This window comes from Oryctolagus cuniculus, chromosome X (genome assembly GCF_051225735.1).
Source record: "Oryctolagus cuniculus isolate XC-2025 breed Fujian yellow rabbit chromosome X, ASM5122573v1, whole genome shotgun sequence".
Classification (NCBI taxonomy): Eukaryota; Metazoa; Chordata; class Mammalia; order Lagomorpha; family Leporidae; genus Oryctolagus; species Oryctolagus cuniculus.
Genome location: NC_142888.1, coordinates 23,879,785 through 23,902,654, shown reverse-complemented (window position 1 = coordinate 23,902,654; position 22,870 = coordinate 23,879,785). Strand labels below are relative to the sequence as shown.

Below are 22,870 nucleotides of genomic sequence, written 5' to 3'. Positions count from 1 at the left end.
CCTAGAGTCATGGAGGGGTCATTGAGATATCTCTGTTGGCAGTGGTATGGTTGGGGTTGCAGAAGCTCCAGCCCAAAGCCCGCCAAGGGTATACAGTACCCACAGTGTTATCCTCAGGTTTCTATGCAGTGTCTTTGTACCAACCTACATTTTATTTTTCTCAGCACACATTGATTCTCTCCATGGTAAGCTGCCTGGCATTGTGGGAGAAATGATATGAACAATCCAGTAGCTACCTAGGCCACAATTCTAGGTCATACTCAGAGACCACAGCACCCTAAGATCAAATGCAGCACATTGGCCATGGCCCTATGGGCTGCCTGCTGCTGAAGTAGACTTGCAACCTGAGACTGCTGCATCAACCACAGGTGATGCTGGCTGGATAAAACCAATTGACTGTGGCCACAGGTCTCCACTTGAGACTGTGACAGGTCCAAGAGTTTCATCTGTAGGTAGTGGCCTGGGGACAGTAATAATTTGTATCTGCCCAGTGATGGTATTTACCAGATCCAAGGTGCATATACTCATTTTCCTACCCTACTATCTTGTTACTGATGTCTCACTCTTCACTGTCTGAGTTTGGGGAACAGGTGGCAGAGGCAGTCCCATGGCCATCCAGAATTACACAAGCTGGGTCACATCAGGTCTCAAAGATACCGGGCCCTGCACAATCTCAGAGGTATACACCTGGTCCTCACAAGACTAGCAGTGATAATAGCTTGAAATGAGCCCATCCCAGCAGGGCACAGGTCTCCATTGGGTGCCAGAGCAGATTTACAGGCTTGCATCTATGAGCACTGGCCTGGAGATAGAAACCTTTGGGCTTTATCTGGTGCTGGGTCTTAACCACAGCAAGCCCAGCACTGAGCTTCAAGGCAAAACCCTAAGGTCACTTTCCCACTCTCCTCCTCAGTGACTGATGTCCCTGCCAGAAGTTGAAAGAGGAGTAGCGAGGTGGCTTTTTGGCCAGGAGCTCAGTCTGCAGGTACTGTCCTGGAGGCAGAGGCTGTGGGGTCCTGTCTGCTCTAGGTTTCATTATAGAAGACCTGATACTGGGTTTCAAGTCTAAGGTCTGAATATTTTTTCTCTGTCCCCCAATTGGGAGGTATCTCTCATTGGCTTCTTTGGCTCTGTGAAGGTGACTTGATGCAGGAATAGCTGTTCAAATTATTGTTTCTGTGGAGCGATTGCTGAAATATCTTACTCATCTTGCCCTGCCTCCAGTCCCTTCCCCTTGAATGTGCACAGGACCAGTAAATATGATGTGATGTCACTTCTTTGCTTAGGTTATATTAATATGGAAAAGGTGAAAAAATTTGCAGATATAATTAAAGTTTAAAATTTTAAATTAAAATATACAATGAGTAAGTCAATAGAGTCTGCTAGTAAGAGATCACAGTTTTAGGTAAGAAAATCATGGGAAGCGACATCCCATCATCTTTGCCATATTCTATTGGTTAGAAGGACGTTTTAGTTCCCACCCACACTCAAGGTGAGGAGATGACACAAAGGCACGAATTCTAGGAGGCAAGAATCATGAGGGCCACCTGAGAGCCTGACCACTGTACTCTTGATTTGACCAGTCACTGAAAACGTGAAAGGGACAGCATAGAGACCAAAGGAATAAAAAGCTTGTTTACAAAAGAAGGGCTAAGTCAAAATACTTGGAAGAAATAAATATATGAGAACCCTCACCAAACTCATGAAGTATCCCTGCTTTGTCAGAGATTGCAAAGCAATTTATATTTTTTAATAAGACAATTTATTGAGAATCAATGCCAATGGTCCATTTTAATTATGAGTAAATACTTTTACAGAAACTACTATAAAAACATACCAGCTGTCTGCCCTGGGGCTGCAAATGCTTGTATTATATTTATTTTCTAAATTGGGTTTCATATCTGGCTTTTACATTGACTAAATACTGAGTACTTCCCATGTGCCAGATGTTATGCTAGAAACTAAGGAAACAGAAAGTGACAGTTTTGTTGAGAGGAAAATGAAGAAAATAGGATATGATTCTAATTATCAATGGAAGATTTAAAAATATAAATTTCTTAATTGGATGGGAAGGAGATTAACAGACATAAATGTCAAAAAAAAAAAAAAAACCAAAAAACTGAGGTAACTTATTTGAGAACTCTTAAAAGAGACCATTGATGGAATTGAATATTATGATCAATTTATACTAGTTTCAAAAATAAATGGAGTTGCATTTACTGGTAACTCTGTGGGTTTACAAAAATTAAGTGATTCTTTCATTCCCCAAACTATTCATTTTTGTTATTTTTCCATTAAGTATTCTTTTATTTCCATAACTGTTTCTTCAGATTTTCCTATTGACCTCAAGGATACCTGAAAATAAAATCCATGGAATTGAACATTAAGGAGTTCTTAGATTATTGAGATATGTTATGGATCAGATGTTAAGTGTATATTAATTTTTAAATCATTGGCAGTGATAGAATCATTAAGATCTACTTTTAAAAAGCATACAAATCCATGTGAAAATATTACAGATAAAAAAAATTGGTAGTCACAAAGATTTTCCTATATGTGAAGAATAAAATACAGTCTAGAAAGGTGGTACCTGCATTAGCTACCTTGAGCTGCCTTAAAAGTACCATGAACAGACTGACTTAAAAGTCAGATACATCTCGTTTCACAGTGATATAGGCCAGAAGTCTGAAATAAAGGTATCCACAGCTCCATGCTCCCATTAAAGGTTCCAGGAAAAGATCTGTCCCAGTTCTGGCTCCTAACTTCCAGTAGTCTCAGGCATTCCTTGGCTCGCAAATACATCACTCCAATCCTTTATCTTCCTATGACATTCTTCCTGTGTTTCTCCACAACGTTTTCCTTCTGTACTTAACTTTACTTCTATAAAGATCCTATTTCCAAATAACATCACTTTCTGAATGACTAGGGGTAAGGATGTCAACATACCTTTTTTTGGTGGACACAACCCAACCCATAACTGTTTCAGAGCTACAGATCTCTCCCTCTCCCTCTCCCTCTCCCTCTCCCTCTCCCTCTCCCTCCCTCTCTAATACACACATACAAATAAAACCTCTCATTTGTTTTTGAAATTATTACTATTTCCTAAAATGTAGACAATCTTGCTGAATCCTAGATCTTTGGTGGTATTTTTTTTTTAATTTTTTGACAAGCAGAGTGGACAGTGAGAGAGAGAGACAGAGAGAAAGGTCTTCCTTTTGCCGTTGGTTCACCCTCCAATGGCCGCCATGGCCAGTGCGCTGCAGCTGGCGCACTGCGCTGATCCGATGGCAGGAGCCAGGTACTTATCCTGGTCTCCCATGGGGTGCAGGGCCCAAGTACTTGGGCCATCCTCCACTGCCTTCCCGGGCCACAGCAGAGAGCTGGACTGGAAGAGGGGCAACAGGGACAGAATCCGGCACCCGGACCGGGACTAGAACCCGGTGTGCTGGTGCCGCAAGGCAGAGGATTAGCCTAGTGAGCCGCGCGCCGGCCTGGTGGTATTTTTTGACAGAAACTTTTTATTTAAGGAATTCAAACTTAATGCTTTTCATAAATACAATTTTAGGAATATAGCAATTCTTCCCACCATACCCACTCTCCCACCCACACTCGCACTGCTTTTCCTCCCTTCTCTCCTATTCGCATTCTTATTTTTTACTAAGATCTATTTTCAATTAACTTTATACAGATACGATTAACTCAGTATTTAGTAAATAGTTCAACAAATTTTGTGAAAAAAAAAAAACTTCCTCAGCAGTCAAGACAAGGGATGTTCAAAGTCATTGAATCTTGAAGTGTTAATTTCACTTCTATGAATTATCTTTTAGGTGCTCTATTAGTTATCACAGGTCAGGGAGAGCATATGGTATTTGTCCTTTGGGGTCTGGCTTATGTCACTAAGTATGATGGTTTGTGGTTTCATTAATTTTGTTGCAAATGACCAGATTTCATTTTTTAAAACCACTGTGTAGTATTCCATGGTGTACATATCCCATAATTTCTTTATATAGTCTTCAATTGATGGACATTTGGATTGATTCCTTATGTTAGCTATTGTGAATTGAGCTGCAGTAAACATGGGAGTACAGATAACTTTCATATGTTGATTTCATTTCCCTTGGGTAAATTCCAAGGAGTGGGATGGCTGGGTCATATGGCAGGTCTATATTCAGATTTCTGAGGTATCTCCATACTGCCTTCCATAGTGGCTGTACCAGTTTATATTCCCACCAACAATAGATTAGGGTACATTTTCCCCCACATCCTCACCAGCATTTGTTGTTTGTTAATTTCTGTATGAAAGTCATTCTAATGGGGGTGAGGTGAAAACTTATTGTGGTTTTGATTTGCATTTCCCTGATGGCTAGTGATCCTTAGCATTTTTTCATGTTTCTGTTGGATTTCCTCTTTTGAAAAATGCCTGTTAAAGTCTTTTGCCCATTTCTTAACTGGGATGTTTGTTTTGTTGTTGTTGAGTTTCTTGATCTCTTTGTAGATTCTGGTTATTAATCCTTTATCAGTTGCATAGTTTGCAAGTAATTCTCCCTATTCTGTTGGTTGCCTCTTCACTTTGCTGAGTGTTTCTTTTGCAGTACAGAAACTTCTCAATTTGATGTAATCCCATTTGTCAATTTTGACTTTGATTGCATGTGCCTCTGGGAGCTTTTCCAAGAACTCTTTGCGTATGCCAATGTATTACAGAATTTCCCCAATGTTCTCTAATAATTTGATGGTATTGGGTCATAGAATTAGGTCTTCAATCCATGCTGAGTGGATTTTTGTGTAAGGTAGAGGTCTTGCTTCATACTTCTGCATGTGAAGATCCAGTTTTCCCAGCACCATTTGTTGAAGAGACTGTCCTTGCTCCAGGGATTGATTTTAGCTCCTTTTCAAAAATAAGTTGGTCATAGTTGCATGGATTGATTTCTGGCATTTCTATTCTGTTCCATTGGTCTATTCATCTGTTTTTGTGCCAGTACCAGGCTGTTTTTATTATTTGACAGGTAGAGTTATAGGCAATGAGAAAGAGAGACAGAGAGAAAGGTCTTTCTTCCGTTGGTTCACCCCGCAGATGGCCGCTATGGCTGGCGCTGCACCGATCTGAAGCCAGGAGCCAGGTTCTTCCTTCTGGTCTCCCATGTGGGTGCAGGGGCCCAAGCACTTGGGCCATCCTCCACTGCCTTCCTGGGCCACAGCAGAGAGCTGGACTGGAAGAGGAGCAACCGGGACTAGAACCTGACACCCATATGGGATGGCAGTGCTGCAGGCAGAGGATTAACCAAGTGAGCCACGGCGCCAGCCACCTGGGCTGTTTTGATTATAACTGTCCTGTAGTATTTTGTGAAATCTGGTATTGTGATGCCTCCAGCTTTGTTTTTGTTGTATGAGATTGCTTTAGCTATTCAGGGTCTCCTGTGTTTCCATATGAAGTTCAGTATCATTTTTTCTATATCTGAGGATAATATCCTTGGTATTTTGATTGATATTCCATTGAATCTGTAAATTGCTTTCGGTAGTGTGAGCATTTTGAAGATATTGATTCTTCCAATCCATGAGCATGGAAGATCTTTCCATTTTTTTGTGTCTTCTTCTCTTTCTTTAATGTTTTGTACTTCTCATTGTAGAGATCTTTGGCATCTTTGGTTAAATTTATTCCTAAGTATTTGATTTTTTGTAGCTCCTGTGAATAGGATTGACCTTAGAAGTTCTTTCTCAGCTGTCACATTGTCTGTTTATACAAAGGCTATTGATTTTTGTCTGTTGATTTTATAGCCTGGTACTTTATCAAGCTGTTCTATGAGTTCCAGTAATCTCTTAGTGGAGTCTTTTGGATCCTCTCTCTATATATAGTTATGTATGTTAGGAGTTCTATGTGCTTCCTGTATTTGAGTGTCCCTTTTGTTCTCCAAATTAGGAAAGTTTTCTGTAATTATTTCACTGAATAGACCTTTTAATCCATTTTCTCTTTCCATGCCTTCAGGAACTCCTAAGGTATGTATGTTGTTTCATTTGATAGTATCCCTTAAATCTCCAATACTTTTTTTTTTTTAGTTTTCTAATTTCTTCTTCTTTTTTTTTTTTTTTGACCTGACTGTAAAATATCTTCTAACTCGGATATTCCTTCTTCTGCCCTACCAAGTCTGTTCTTAAGGCTTTCCACTGTATTTTTTATTTGTTCTACTAAATTCTTCATTTCTAATATTTTATTTATTTTGATTTCTCTTTAAAATCTCAATTTTGTGGGAAAATTTTTCATTCATGTCATTACAGATTTCAATAGTTCACGAATTTGCCTATGATTACTTCTATGTAATCCTGTGATCAATTTTTTGTATTCTGTTTCTGGCATTTTGTCAGTCTCTTCATCTTTACATTCTGGTATTGAAATGTTGTGTTCTTTTGGGGGCATCATGTTGTCTTCTTTATTATTGTTTCTTGAATTGCTGCATTTATTATTAGTCATTTATGGTGATTCTTGTTGTTTTTTTTTTTTTTTTCCTCCTGTAATGGCTTTTATCTTTAGACTGTGCCTCTGTGCATTAGTGGAGTGTGCACTCTTTCATTGAATACCCAGAGGTGTGTGCTGGGTGTGGTCAGGGAGCTAGCTCTGTTCAGTGCTCCAGGGTGAGGGGAGTGTTCAAGGTGACACCCAAGTTGGGCGTGGTAAATCTTCTGTCTTTTTTCTTTTATCAGAAAGGTTTATTCTGCTCTGTTCACATATTCTCATGCTTACCTCCTCTCCACAAAGGAGACCAATGCCTGGGTGCTAGCCCCAGTGGGTACAATTTTCATCCATACTGCCATGAGAACCACACAGAGGATCTGTGCAGTCCTCAGTGTGAACATGGATCCTGCAGCAATGACCCTCAGGGAGCCCTGAGCCTATGGAGCCACCCATAGTGACTGCCCAAAGTCCCAGCCACTCCCTGTGCCCTCCCACATATCTGCAGTGTTTTCACAGTCCTGGCACACATGGCTCCCACAGTCATGAACACCTAGCCCCTGTCTATTCTCCCAAAAAGACCCGGGCCTCTCCTCTAGGCTGGTTGCTGGGCATGCAGACATGAGCTGGTGCAGTTGTTATGTATGTCCGGAATGGTGCCTTCCTTCTCTGCTGGTGCCAGGTGGTCAGGGAGAGAAAAACGTGCCTCCTTCTTTTGCCCTCTACATTGGAAGGTACACTGTCCCCCACAGGGCTCACCAGGCTCTTTGCAGCCTTATTGCCAGTTGCTTGGGCTCCTTCAGTCTGGTCTCACGTCATTCCAAAGCTGGTGCTGAGGCTCTCACTTGCTGGGATCCTGAATTGCACACATCCACACCCTCCACATAGTTATACAGTGTTCCTCTAATTTGAGTGGAGTTTCCTCTGCCATTTTCTCCCTAATTCTTCCCTGAGACTTCACTCTCCAGTGGTATGTTTTCAGTGGAGACATTTTGTGAGGTTGAGACTTCCATTTATTGTATCATCATTTATATCAAAACAGGAATTGCAACAGAGTTATCTTTTGGGGGATCTTAGACATAATGAGCAAGTATTAGGTACTAAATGATTACTAAACAAATTATCTCATTTAGTTGTAGAGTTTGGAAAAGGGTTTCTTAGACAATTATTAACAAATACACTAAGGTTAATCTCAATTCTTTATTTACTTTATGGCTCATTATAGTACAATTCTACCACCCATAGGCTATCATAAATCTAAAGAGGGAAAATACAGTCTTCCCATGAGCAAAACAAACCCTCTTTCAACAAAAGCCATAAACACCATCAGAAGCAAACAAAAGGGTAATTTGGACTAACTAGCTTTATAATCATCAGGGTTGGCAACTGGAATGAAGCTGTTGTCAAAGACTTCCTTAGGTTGTCATGGGAGACATAAGTGGTATTTGGTAAGAAACTATGGAGCCAACATTATGACACCGTGGGTTAAGCCACCAGTTGCAATGCTGGCATCCCATATTAGAGAGCTGGTTTGAGACCTGGCTGCTCAGCTTCCAATTTAGCTCCCTACTAATGCACCTGGGAAGTAAGTGGAAGATAGCCCAAGTGCTTGGGGCCCTATCACTCATGTGGGAGACTAGGATGGAGTTCCTGCCTCCTGGTTTCAGCCTGATTGGGCCATGGCTGCTGCAGCCATTTGGGGAGTTGACCAGTGGATAGAAGATTCTCTCTCACTCTCAACTTTCAAATAAAAATAAATATTTTTAAAAAGAATTAGATAAGAAATAGAAAGCAATTATTTTGGGTCAGAGTGGCTTTTTTATTACATCTTTCAGCTTCAATTAAGAAAACATTCTCATTTAATAGTAGTTTGTTAATAGTCTTAGAGTATCTTTCTAGAACTTTCAAATGTGCTTTACTTTTTTTATCCTATATGAACAGAAATTAAGTGAAAAGAGTAGATAATAGGAAGATTAAAAACTCTTCATCTCACCAATGAGATGAATATTTTATTGAATTAAACACAAATGTGTTTAAACCAAGGATTACAAAACTAAATTATTTTTAGGAGCTTGGCAGGTAAGCATTTTGGAGCTGCTGCCCTTGTGCTGTAGCTTGTGATTGCTGTGTTTCCCAAAAGTGGGCACAGATTTCCAGACTTGCAGCTGTTTTAAAAATAAGCTGAATTCTAGATTTTTATATGGGTAACTCATGCACGTGTGTGTGTGTGTGTGTGTGTGTGTGTGTAAACTTAGAAAAGACCAAAACTGTAACTGCAGGACAATTTTGTCCCACAAAATGCCAAGTTGTGACCTTGGTTTTAAATACAGTACATTTTTTGATAAGAGAAATTAGCTTGCAAATAAAGCATGTTGAAATAATTAGGCCCTGGATTTGAACTCTTCTATGAGTTCAAATAGTCTCTTAATGGAATCTTTTGGATCCCCTATATAGAATCATGTCATTTGAAAATAGGGATATTTTGACGACTTCTTCCTTCCCAATTTGTATCTCTTTGGTTTCTTTTTCTTGCCTAATTGTTTTGCTAAATCTTCTAATACTATATTGAATAGCAATGGTGAGAGTGGGCATCCTTGTCTGTTCTGGACCTCAATGGTAGTGCTCCCAACTTTTCCTCATTCAATACAGTGCTGGCCATGTGGTTGTCATAAATTGCTTTGATTGTGTTCAGGAATGTTCCTTCTATACCCAATTTGCTTAGTGTTTTCATCATGAAAAGGTGTTCTATTTTATCAAATGCTTTCTCTGCATCTATTGAGATAATCATATGGTTTTTGTTCTGCAGTTTGTTCACATGATGTATCACATTGATTGATTTTCAAATGTTGAACCATCCTTGCCTACCAGGGATAAATCTCACTTGATCGGGGTGAATGGTCTTTCTGATGTCTTGTTGGATTCAATTGGCTAGTATTTTTTTGAGGATTTTTTTTGTCTATGTTCATTGGGGAAATTGGTCTGTAGTTCTTTTTCTCTGTTGTATCTTTTTCGGGTTTAGGAATTAAGGTGATGCTGGCTTCATAGAAAGAAGTTGGGAGGATTCCCTTCCTTTCAGTTGTTTTGAGCAGCTTGAGAAGAATTGGAGTTAGTTCTTCTTTAAAATCTGATGGAATTCAGCAGTGAAGCCATCCAGTCCTGGGCTTTTCTTTGTTTAGAGGTTCTTTATTACTGATTCAATTTTTGTCTTGGTTGTTAATCTGTTTAGGTTTTCTGTGTCTTCATGGTTCCATTTAGGTAGGTTGTATTTGTCCAGGAATTTGTCTGTTTCTTCAGGGTGTCCCAATTTGTTGCCATACAGCTCTTTGTAGTAATTCTGATGATTCTTTTTATTTCTGTGGTGTCTGTTGTTATGTTTCCTTTTTCCTCTCTGATTTTATTGATTTGGGTCTTCTCTCTCCTTTTTTTTTGGTTAGTTGGGCCAATGGTGTGTCAATTTTGTTTATTTTTTCAAAAAACCAGCTCTTCGTCTTGCTAATCTTTTGTATTTTTTTGATTCAGTTTTGGTTGTCTCTTCTCTAATTTTAATTTATTTTCTCCTACTAGTTTTGGGTTTGGTTTGCTATCGTTTTTCTAGGTCCTTGAGATACATTGCTAGCTCATTTATTTGGTGCCTTTCTAATGTCTTGATGTAAGCACCAATTGCTATAGACTTTCCTCTTTTTTTCTTGGAAAATGCACATTGTCTTTTTTTTAATTTATTTTTTATTTTTCCCCCAAAGAAACCTTTTATTTTAGGAATAGAGACTTCATACATTTCATAAGTACTACTTTAGGAATGTAGTGATTCTTCCCACCATACCCACCCTCCCATCCACTCTCCCACTCCTCCTCCTCCCTCTCCCATTCCCAGTCCAATTCTCCACTAAGGTCCATTTTCAATTAACTTTATACACAGAAGACCAACTCTATACTAAGTAGAGTTTAACAGTTTGCATGGTAAAAAACAAAACAACAAAAAATACTGTTCCTCAACATTCGAGAAAATGACTGTTCAAAGTCATTGCATCTTAAAGTTAATTTCACTTCTTTTTGTTTTTAGAAACTTAATTAACTTTAATGAACACCCAAGAATGACACATCCTTTGGGAGCACTTAAACATAGTTACAATGCAACTCTTTGAAGACAGAAGTTCTGCATGGGAAGTTAGTGCATAGTGACTGCTTTTGCTGTATCCCATAAGTTTTGATGTGTTGCGTTGTTGTCTTCATTTGTTTCCAGAAATTTTGTGATTTCTCTTTTGATTTCTTCCAGGACTTACTGTTCATTCAGGAGCATGTTATTCAGTCTCCATGTGTTTTTCTATGTTCTAGAGATCCCTGAGTTGTTGATTTCCAGCTTCATTCCATTGTGGTCAGAGAAGATGCATGGTATGATTTTGATTTTTTGGAATTTGTTGAGACTTGCTTTATGGCCTAGCATATAATCAATCCTAGAGCAAGTTCTGGTGAGAAGAATGTGTGCTCCTCAACTGTATAATTGAAAGTTCTGTAGATACTTGTTATGTCCATTTGGTCTATAGTGTCAATTAACTCTGTTGTTTCCTTGTTGATTTTCTGTCTGGTTCATCTGTCCATTACCGAAAGTTGGATATTGAACTCCTCTGCAAGTGCCATGTAGTTAGGTGCATATATGTTTATTACAGTAACATCTTCCTGTTGAATTGATCCCTTAATCATTACATAGTGCCCTTCTTTGTTTCTTATAACAGTTTTTGTGTTAAAGTCTATTTTGTATGATATTAGGATGGCTACCTCAGCTCTTTTTTGTTTGTTTGTTTCTGCTAGCATAAAATATCTTTCTCTATCCTTTCACTTTTCCTTCTGCGGGAATCTTTGTTGGTGAGATGTGTTTCTTGTAGGCAGCAAATAGATGGGTTTTGTTTTTTAATCCATTCAGCTAGTCTGTATCTTTTAACTGGAGAGTTGAAAGCATTTACATTCAAGGTGACTATTCATAAGTTATGACTTTGCTGTGCCATTTTTTCCATAAATATTCCTATTGTTTACTTTGGATTTCCTTTGTACTTTTACTGAGAGATTTTACCTTCTTTCATAATGATGACTATATTTCTGTTACTGCAAATCCTTAAGCATCTTTTGCAAGGCTGGATGAGTGGTGACAAATTTTATCAATTTCTGTCTGTAATGGAAGGTCTTTATTTCACCTTCATTCATAATGAAAACTTTTCAGGTATAGTATTCTGGGTTGACAGTTTTTTTCCTTAAGACTTGAAATAGGGGCCGGCACTGTGGCATAGCAGGTGAAGCTACCACCTGCAGTGCTGGCATCCCATATGGGCGCCAGTTCGAGTCCCAGCTGCACCACTTTTGATCCAGCTCTCTGCTATGACCTGGGAAAGCAGTAGAAGATGGCCCAAGTCCTTGGGCTCCTACACATAGCTGCATGGGAAACCCAGAAGAAGCTCCTGGCTCCTGGCTTTGGATCAGCTCAGCTCATGCTGTTGCGACCATCTGGGGAGTGAACCAGAGGATGGAAGACCTCTCTCTCTCTCTCTCTCTCTCTGCCTCTGTAACTATGCCTTTCAAATAAATAAATAAATCTTAAAAAAAAGACTTGGAATATATCTTGCCATTCTCTCCTAGCCCTTGTAGGATTTCTGATGAGAAGTGTGCTGTGTGTCTAATTGGAGATCTTCTGAAGGTAATCTGACATTTCTCTCATGCACATTTTATAATCTTTTCTTTATGTTTTATTGTGGAGTGTTGACTATGTGTCATGGTGAAGATCTTTTCTTGTCGTGTTTATTGGGAGTTCTGTGCACTTCCTGTATTTGGATGTCCCTTTCTTTTTCCAAATTACATAAGTTTTCTGTTATTATTTCATAAAAAAGGCCTTCTAATCTGTTCTCTCTTTCCACGCCTTCAGGAACTACTAAGACCCATATGTTGGGTTATTTGATCCTGTAGATCTCCAAAAGTGTTTTTTTAGTTTTCTATTTCTTCTTCTTGTTTTTGGTCTGACTATAAAATTTCCAGAGATTTGTCTAATAGCTCAGATATTCTTTCTTCTGCCTCACCTACTCTGTTGTTAAAACTATCCACTGCATTTTTTATTTGATCTATTGAATTCTTCATTCCTGTATTTCATTTTGATTTCTCTTTTAAATCTCAATTTCATGTGAAAAATTTTCATTCATATTATATATAGTTTTCTTTAGTTCTTGAATTTTCTTCTGATTGCTTCTGAGTAATCTGATGATTACTTGTTTTAATTCCATTTCTGGCATTTCCTCAATCTTTTCATCTTCATATTCTAATATTGAAATGTAGTGTTCCTTTGTGGGGGCTCATAGTGTCTTCCTTATTTTTGACTTTTGGATTTTCCCTTTTGTTTCTCGGTATTTGTAGACTTCTTTTCACTCTGGTTATATCTGTGTTTTACAGGCACACCAGTTACCCGCCTGTTTAAGCCCCGCTCACTTCTCGATTGTGCTGCGCGGGTTACAGGCTCCCTTATGCGGCATTTCCCCTCTGCTTCTGTTGCTGAACAACTGATGTGGTGCAGCTGACACTGGAGTTGGGTCTGCTGCTCCCTGCCTGTGTCCAACAATGGTGTCAGCTCTCCCCCTGCTGGCCGTAGGTCTCCCTGTAGTGATCATGGGGGAAGGGAGAGAGATGCGTGGCCTCTTTTTTTTTTTTTTTTTTTTTTTTTGGTCCCTCTGTTTTTATTTCCCATTCATGAGAGATCCACATGGAACTCCAGTAGTAGTTCACTAAGCTTTCCCTCCCAACGTATCAGCAGTGTCACGGGCCTGTGGAGTCCCCTCTCACCTGGCTTGCCGGGGTGGCCGTCCTCCTCACCAGATCCAAATCGGAGTATCTGCTGTTTTGTTTTTGTTCTCTCAGCATGGGTCTGGACCACCTCTACTACTCTGGAGCGGTCTCCCACCATGGCTGTCCCGCAGTTTTATCCTGAGAATGTACTTTTTTTCCTTTTTTTAATATTAATTTCACCCTGCTTAAGACAGATCATCCTGTCACTGTTCCACCATCTTGGAACCCCTCTCCCTGTGTTGGCTTTATCTTTGGACTATGCCTTTGTGCCTTAGTGGAGTGTCTGCTCTTTCAGTGAATACCCAGAGACATACAGTCAGTGTGGCCAGGGAGCTCTGTTCAGTGCTCTAGGATGAAGGGAGTGTTCAAGGTGACACCCAGGTTGGGCATGGTAAATCTCTTCATTTTTTTAATCAATGGGGAGGTTTGTTCTGCTCTGTTCGCCTTGTCTCGTGCTCTCCTCCTCTCCTCAAAGGAGACCAGTGCCTGGGCGCTAGCTCCAGTGGGTACAATATTCGTCAAGCTGCTGCAAGAATCACACAAAGGATCTGTGCAGTCCTTGATGTGAGCAAGGATCTCATAGCAGTGACCTTCACCAGGGAATCAGGGAGCCCCGAGCATGTGGAGCTGCCCACAGTGACTGCTCAAAGTCCCAGCCACTCCCTGCATGCTCCCACACAGCCACAGTGTTTTCACAGTCCAAGCACACAAGGCTCCCAGAGTCATGAGCACCCAGCCCCCTGTCAGTTCTCCCAGCCAGAGCAGAGAAACTGCTCAGCTGGTTGTTGGGTGTGTGGACACGAGCTGATGCAGCAGAAATTTCTATATTATTGTTTATGAAAATATACTGATTGTTCAAGAGCCTCAGGTGGTCACTGATGTCATACATAAGAGTGTTAATTGTTAAATTAACGATAGGAATCACTGTACACTAACTTACCATGCTGGACCTCTGTCCTCAATGAGTTGTATTATGAGAGTTAACTGTAAAACTTTTTCTCAGGGTTCTTTTTGTGTGTGTGGGGGGGTACACATTGTTGAAATCTTTATTTAGTATAGAGTTGATCTTCTGTGTATAAAGTTAATTGAAAATGAATCTTACTGGAGAATGGGACTGGGAATGGGAGAGGGAGGTAGAGGAGGGGTGGGAGTGGGAGTGGGAGGGTGGGTATGGTGGGAAGAATCACTATATTCCTAAAGTTGTACTTATGAAATTTGTATTCCTTAAATAAAAGGTTTCTTTGGAAAAAAGGAAAATATACTGATTGTGTTAGTCTAGATTTTTAACTGTCATAACAAAGACATCCCAAATCTGAGTTGATTAACAGGACAAATGTTTATTTCTTGTTCATGTCATATTCCACCAAGAGTGAGTGGTTGAACTTGCTCTACACAGTGTGCAAAAATCTTGGCTCCTGTCATCTGGTGGTTTTGAAGTTCTCTTTAGGTCTTGGCAATCTGCAGTCCTGAAAGTGGCATGTATTCTTCTTCCCGTGTTCCATTGGCAATCAGTGACATAGCCCCAACTTGCTGCAAGGGAAACTGGAAAATGTAGGTTAGCTGTGAGCCCAGGAAAACAAGGAGGTGGCCATAATTGAATACATTTAGTCTATGTGCCAATGAAAGGTAGACCCCTTTGCTTTCATAATTAGTGAAGTACAGAATACAGTGTACTTACCTTATACCTTTTATAATTTAAAACTCATTCTAGAGGACAATTCAAGTAGTGTAAAACAGCTGGACAGTGGCTGTACATTCTAGCCTTTCCCTGACCAGACTCCAGGGGAGATGGTCATCAGTGTTCCAGTGTGTCTTCCCTGGGCTACTGCTTTATCCTGGTGGATGGCCTAATGCCTAAGTGTTCAATCTGTGGCCAGTTGTCCCATTACAGGGACAACTTATTCTGGCAAACACTCTTGTAGAAGCATCTGGTGGCTTCGTATGTCCACTTAGCTAACTGGGAACCATGGAACTAAGTTTCCTAGAATTCCTTTCCTTTGTGGCTCTTATGTATAGTTGGCTACATGAGAGTTCAGAAGATGAAGGTGAAGTAGTAGCCATTATCCTCTGAAGGTCAGTGGAAGGAGCTAGGCAGTGCTGCAAGGTGTGTATATTTCCACTGAATTGCTGGTCCACTTTGTTGACATACACCTGGGCCCCCAGATGATGCAGCCCTTCCTGACTTTCTTCAGCTTCTTTAAGTTCTAAGATAGTTGCTGACTTCTGCAGGTCATTTGCCTCACTGGAGCTGGAAATGATGAGTAAAGTATGGTTTCCAGTTTGTCCTTGTGGGTTCCAGTTGTCCTTTCTGTCTCATGCTTCATGTCCAACATTCTTTGACTGCAGGCCCTGTTACTTACAGTGACTTTAAGCTCATTTCCATGTGCAGAGACAACAGTTTCCTATACAGTTTCTCACTAGCTCCCATAAATGCATAAGGTCTAATGATTTTTATAAATTCCAAATTCCATGTCACTTTTAGTGATTCTGCTTTCCTAATTGAACTTTAATAGACTATGATAACAGGTTAACCTTCAAACTAGTGGCTTAACACAACAATGATTTATTTTGAGAAGACGAATGTTGAAGTAGCCCTGCTCCACAAGGTTATTTAGCAACACAGTTCTATAGAGAGTTTAATATCTCAAAACTTGGACTTCATGATTGCTGAGACAGGGAAAGAGAGGGACTAGAGGACTCAAGAGTGCTTTGGCTCAAACATGACAAGTACGGCTTCTTCAAGCCTTTTGCCACCTGACCCCATTTATTTGTAAAGGGGGCTTAGAAATACGGCAAAACACATATGTTGAAGTTTTGTGTTTTCCTGTACAAGTTAACTTGTTTGCTGTACCATTCCCTTGAGTTAGAAGGCGCTTGTGACTGATTGACTAGCAGGCCGCATTGGCAATGCAATAAACATGCCCTGGGCCTGACCTTCTTATCAAGCAGTCATCAAGGGAACAAAGAGTATGACTCGAAGGAAAATCACAGTCATAGGTGGCTGGACACATCAGCACCTGCCTCTTTGTTCCTTTTTAGTGATGTAGTTTGGAAAGGTCACTCGATGCTCACCCTAGGTGGCCCCGGGGCCATCACACTGATGAATGGTCAGAAGATGCTAATAATTTTGTTTATATTTTCATCTATAGAAAACATGTTACTTATTGGTATGATTGTATGGAGTTTTGGTTTCAGTGTTTTTGCAAAGTTTTACATCCTATTATAGTTTCTGTAACTTTTAGTTGATGATCAACCCTACACCATTAATAAAAGCAAGAAGCAAGTGAGAAGTGGTACTCTTGTGCTATCATGCGAAGAGTCCCCTAATCCCTGCTTTTCTTCTCTTAACTTTATGTTTCTTGTAGTTCTTTCAGTGCCCTTTGTTCTGCCCCTTAACTGCATCATAGTCATTGGCTGGTCTGCAACACACATGGATGTCCAGTGGGGAGTAAATGTCTCCACCACTATCCACACTCCTGTTCACCAAATATCCCTTTGCTTATGTTTGTCCTGTTGTGAATGCTATTATTGTCCCACCTCAATGCCTTTCACCATGCAGAAGTGCATGCCACCCAGCTGCTGTGAATGTTGACCAATGACTCTGTAAGGAGCAGAAATTAAACAGCTTCACCATAATATTAACAAGAACTAAGCAAGAGCTAAGCTGACTGCAGGAGATCTGCATGGACTTGATAAGAACCACCCATGGCCTGCACACACCCTCCTGGGGACTTGATCAGCCTTACATTGACTGCCAAAGGGTATATAAACTGCCGACTGAAGAGGCCCAGGGAGACTCTCTGAACAGACTCTCCTGAGAGCAGCAGGGCAAAAGTCCCGGATTGACTCACTGCGCTCAGACCTTCCCACAAGAGAGTTCTCCCAGCCAGCCATGTGCTTGCCCGACACTGAGACTCTGAACTCACTCAGCGACGAGGTCTGCTTTCCCAATGCTAAGGCTCTGAGATTGCCTGACATTGAAGCCCTGCTTGCCTGAAGTCAAGACTCTACTCACCCTTTGAGACCTGCATTCTTCAGCTCAGAGTCACCACCCATGTGGATGCTGTGGGAATCCACCCTTTGTGGCTAGGACACGTCATGAGGAACACCAGAGGTACTTGGGGAACCTTGGGTGGTCGATTTGGCCAGTGTGTTGTATGAATTAGAATGTGTGATTTCTCCACTTTATAATAAAATCCTTACTGGAACCAACACTGCCTCAGTGCTGTTACTACACTCATAACAGGCTCACAGCTACTTCCTCTTCTGGAAAGTTGCCCTGCACCAAAGGGAAACCTCCTTGAGCAGAAGGTGGTGCATCTATCCTTGGGGGTGGACCTAAGTCAGTGACTCAGAGAGAGTTCCAAAACCATCTCCCTGCTTCAAAGTGGAACTATTTCTAGTACTCCAGAAATATTCCACACATCAGGCTGAAGTTATTCTATACCGAATACCACATTTTTACTTAGGTGTGTCCCCTGCTTATATTCTCTCCCTAAATTCTTTTATCCTGAGAAAATACCACCAATAAGTTCCTATTTGAACAAAAATTGTAGACTCTAGTTCCAGGAAAGCTGATCTAAAACATTCCCTTGCATAGAACAGCCTCTGCTGTTCTCCAAGGGACACCACCCAAAACCCCATCTAACCAATGATTCTAGTTCATAATTCTATATCTCTTGGTGATACATGGGAGTCTGCATCAAGACCAATCATGTTTCTCCTTGCTTCAGAATCTTAATGAAAAAAAAAAAAACATTTTCTGGGCTTCCCCTCCAACACACATCTAACATACAATGTAGGAGATAAATATTCTCCTTTGGAAGAGGGAAGATAGGAAACACAAAGCTGTAACTGGGTGGCGCAATTCTAAAACCCTCCTCCCCCCATGAGTGGAGGCCCCTGTCTTGAAAGTGAGAGACTTTCTGAATCAGGCCCTAGTTTTCTCTCTGGGTGGAGCTCTATTATCCACTGTTCTTTATGGTTCCCTGGGTCTGCCCTCTGGAGGTTCATCCTTTCCTATTTTGCTCCTCTCCATACATAAAGTAGTAATGAAGAGTGTGGGGAAATTAGGCACAGGAGGCAATTCAAAGATGGCGCCCAAAGTAAGGTGGGCAGTATCCAAAGTTGTCTACCACCAAAGCTAATTGCCTGCACAACATCAGGGGAGGTGATGACAACTGATGACGAGTGTACAGACATATGGCTGGTCCTGTAAAAAGTGGCCCAATAAAATGACCTTTTAAGTAATTGGTTGGTCTTTATGCCCTGCCCCAGTAATCCTGCAGTCTTGTGCTTTAAAAGGCTTTGTTACATGCGCGATAAACCGAGTTCTTGCTTGCTTGACTTGACTCCCCGCTGTGTCTGACTGTCTCCGGGATCGGGAGGCTGGGGAACGGGCGAGCGACGCACTTACCTTTCTTCGGACCCAGTCCATCCTCGTTCGGGTGGACTAAGACCCTGCAGAAGAGCATATATGCCATCCACGAATCTATATAGCTTTCTCTGGTGCTCTTAAAATATTGGGGGACTCACAAATACTTAGTTTGTTTTTTCTTTATATTTAGTTAGCAAATAATATACTTATATATACTCAAAAGTCTATGGACAATTTTAAGTCTTGAATAATCAAACATTTGTTTTGATTGTGGCTTCTTAGAGGGGCTTATTAGGACAGGCATGTGTCTCAGCTGTTAAAATGCTGCTTGGCATGTCTGCATACCAAATCAGAGTGCCTGGGTCCTAGTACTGCATCCACTTCCAATCCAGCTGTCTGCTAATACACATCCTGGGAGGCACAAAGTGATGACTCAACCATTTGGGTCCCTGCCACCTACAAGGGAGACCTGGATTGGGCACCTAGTTCCACCCTGGCCCATTCCTGGCTGTTGTAGGCATTTGGGGAATGAACCAGAGATGGGAGATCTCTCTGTGTCTGAATGTGTCTCTGTCTTTCAAAGAAGTAAAACTAATTAAAAATTTAAAATACATTAGCTCTATTAATGGGTTGGTGCATAAGCAAAATGTGGTATATTCATATAATGTAATATTACTCATTCATAAAAAGGATTAAAGCAGTGACACATGGTACAACATGAATGAACCTCAAAAACATGTACTAATGACAGAAATCAAATGCAAAAAGACTTCAGGTTGTATTATTCTACTTATATGAAATATCCAGAATAGGCAAATACAAAGAGATAGAAAGTAGATTAGTGGTTTCTAGAGACTGGGAAGAGGGGAGAATAGAAGGGAGTGCTAATTGGTACGGTATTTTCTTTTGTGGGTGATGAAAATATTCTGGAATTTGATAGTGATATTGTTTGTCCATGTTTGTGAATATACTAACAAGCACTGAATTGCACACGTTAAATAATAAAAACATGTTCGACATCTTAATATGTGACCGTATTCAATTCCATGTAGCAACCACACCCCTAATTCTTTTTGGGACATAGTTAACAGATCTGGGACTTTTTTTTTTCTGTTTTGTAAACCCCATAGCATTCATTTTCTCTGTCCCTCCTTCTCTCTCTCTCTAACTTTGCCTTTCAAATAAATAAAATAAATCTTTTTTAAAAAGAAAATATTTTCTCTCCATCTTTGACTTTTAATTCTTTTGGAAAAATATTTATTTATTTGGAAAGTAGAGTTACAGAGAGAGGGAGAGAGAGAGAAAGGTCTTCCATCCACTGGTTCATTCCTCAAATGGCTGCAATGGCTGGAGCTGGGCTGATTTGAACTCGGAAGCCAGAAGTTTCTTCCGGATCTCCCAGGTAGCTGCAGAGATTCAGGGACCTGTGCCATCTTCCACTGCTTTCCCAGGCGATAGCAGAGAGCTGGATAGGAAGTGGAGCAGCCAGGACTCAAACCAGTGCCCATACAGGTTGCCGGCACTGCAGGCGATGGCTTTACCTGCTACACCACAGCGCTAGCCTTGACTTTTAATTCTTCTGAAATTGTCTTTTGAAAAGCAAGTGTTATTTTTATTTTGTTGAGGTCCATTTAACATTTTTTAATGGATGTGCTTTTGCTGTCATATCTAGGAGTCTTTGCCTAGACTAATTTATAAAGATTTTCTCATGTTTTCTTCTACATATGGATCAAAATTATTTTTTATTGGCATATGGACACTCAATTGTCACAAGATCACTTGCTGGAAAGAAGACTCTTTCTCCCTGGATTGCCTGTGCACCTTTGTCAGAAATCAATTGATCTTGTACTTGTCTGAGTGTGTCTATTTCTGGACAGTCTATCCTATTTCATTGGTATATTTGTCAGCCTTTATGCCAATGCCACAGTATCTTCATTAATGTAGTTTTTTATTTTATTTTTTTTTTTATTTTTTGACAGGCAGAGTGGACAGTGAGAGAGAGAGACAGAGAGAAAGGTCTTCCTTTGCCGTTGGTTCACCCTCCAATGGCCGCTGCGGCCGGCACACCGCGCTGATCCGATGGCAGGAGCCAGGTGCTTCTCCTGGTCTCCCATGGGGTGCAGGGCCCAAGCACTTGGGCCATCCTCCACTGCACTCCCTGGCCACAGCAGAGAGCTGGCCTGGAAGAGGGGCAACCGGGACAGAATCCGGCGCCCCGACCGGGACTAGAACCTGGTGTGCCGGCGCCGCAAGGCGGAGGATTAGCCTAGTGAGCCACGGCGCCAGCCCATTAATGTAGTTTTAATAGATATTGCTATCGAGGAGTATAATTGTTCAATTTTTTTTTCTTTTTCAAAGTTGTTTTTATTCTAGGTCCTTTTGCACTTCCATACTAGTTTTACAATCTGTCAATTTCCACAAGAAAAGCCTACTGAGATTTTGTTTTGGATTAAGTTTTTTTTTAAAGATTTATTTATTTATTTGAAAGAGAGAGGAGAAGTGGAGAGAGAGAGGTCTTCCATTTGATGGTTCACTCCCCATTGGCTACAACAGCCGGAGCTGTGCCAATCTGAAGCCAGGAGCTAGGAGCTTCTTCTGGGTCTTCCAGGTGGGTGCAGGGGCCCAAGGACCTGCGCCATCTTCCACTGCTTTCCCAGGCCATAGCAGAAAGCAGGATCGGAAGTGGAGCAGCATGGTCTTGAACTGGCGCCTACATGGGATGCCGGTGCTTCAGGCCAGGGCGTTAACCCACTGTGCCACAGCACCGGCCCCATGGATTGAGTTTAACATATAGAACTTTGTGGAGAGAAATGACATCTAAAAATATTTATTCTTGTGATCTATGAACTTTAATTTTTCTCAACAATATCTTATTCTTTTTAGTATACAGATATTGCACAGCTTTTGCCAGACTTATCCATAAATTTTTGTATGTTTAATGATATTGCAGAAGGTTGTAAGTTTCACTTTCCAATTGCTTGGATACTATAGAAACACACTTCTTAGTTCTCACAGTTTTTTGTAGATTCCACTGCATTTTCTATATAGGCAATCATGCTTTCTTTGAACAGTTTTACTTTTGCTTCCCAATATGAATACATTTTGTCTCATTTTTTGCCTCATTTCCCTGGCTAGAACTTCCAGTACAATACTGAATAGAAGTTGCAAGACTGGTGCTCACTTCGGCAGCACATATACTAAAATTGGAACGATACAGAGAAGATTAGCACGGCCCCTGCGCAAGGATGACACGCAAATTCGTGAAGCGTTCCATATAAAAGAAGCAAAGGGGCGACTAGGCAGTGAGGCTTGCTGTTTGGAGATCTTGAAGCGTTAATCACCTCCGTCGTGGGGGATCCATCGCACCTAAATTAGCTCCAGAGGAGCGAGGACTCAGCTGCCGCAGGGTTAGTCCATTTTCCGAGAATGTCCTGACCCTGAGGGACTTCTACGCCATTCCAATAAGAAATCAAGAGTCCTGAGACCATTCGGGTTCTTATTTGTTTGGACCAGAGGCAAGGGTTGGAACACAGTCATGTCTAGAACTAATGCATTTCCACACGGAAAAAAAAAAAAGAAGTTGCAAGACTGATATTAAGGGAGGGAATATTTCACCTTCACCATTAAATATAATAGCAAGCAGTTTTTTGGAAATGCTCTTTATCAGATTGTGGAAGTTTTATTTCAGTCTTACTTTTGCTGACACTTCTTTATAACCAGGAATGTATTTTTATTGAAATTAGCTTGTATTCCTAAGATAAAATACACTTACTCATGATGTATATTTTTTATAATAGATTACCCAATTCTAGTGTATAAAATTTAAATAATTTTTTGCAACTATGTTCATGAAGGAAATTGGTTTGTAGCTTTCTTTTTTTGTATTGTCTTTGTCTGGTTTTGCTATCAGAGAAAGTGTCAGCCTTGTAGAATGAGTAGGGACATAGTCTTTCCTCTTCGTATTTCTCTAGCAGTCTATGAGAATTGGTATGACTTCTTCCTTACATGTTAAGCAGAATTCACCAATGAAGTCAGTTAGTCCTGGGGTTTTCTTTGTGGAAAGGCTTTTTAACTATACATCTTGGCTCTTAAATACTTAAGCTTAGAAGTGATTCCTTGTACTTCTCACAGCCAGAACCAGCCATATGTTTCCACTTAATTGCAAGAAGTCTAGGAAAAGTAGAGGAACACATAATTATTGTTAGTCAGTAAATACCTATACCATAGAGTCTTTC

At 40.6% G+C, this 22,870-nt stretch overlaps 1 non-coding gene across 1 annotated transcript; it reads left to right on the top strand.

Moving 5' to 3' along the window:
* The first annotated feature begins 21,808 nt into the window (after positions 1 to 21,808).
* Positions 21,809 to 21,915, top strand: LOC127484995 (U6 spliceosomal RNA). The gene has a single exon (XR_007912204.2). It is a non-coding gene; the product is annotated as a U6 spliceosomal RNA (small nuclear RNA).
* Positions 21,916 to 22,870: the final 955 nt, after the last annotated feature.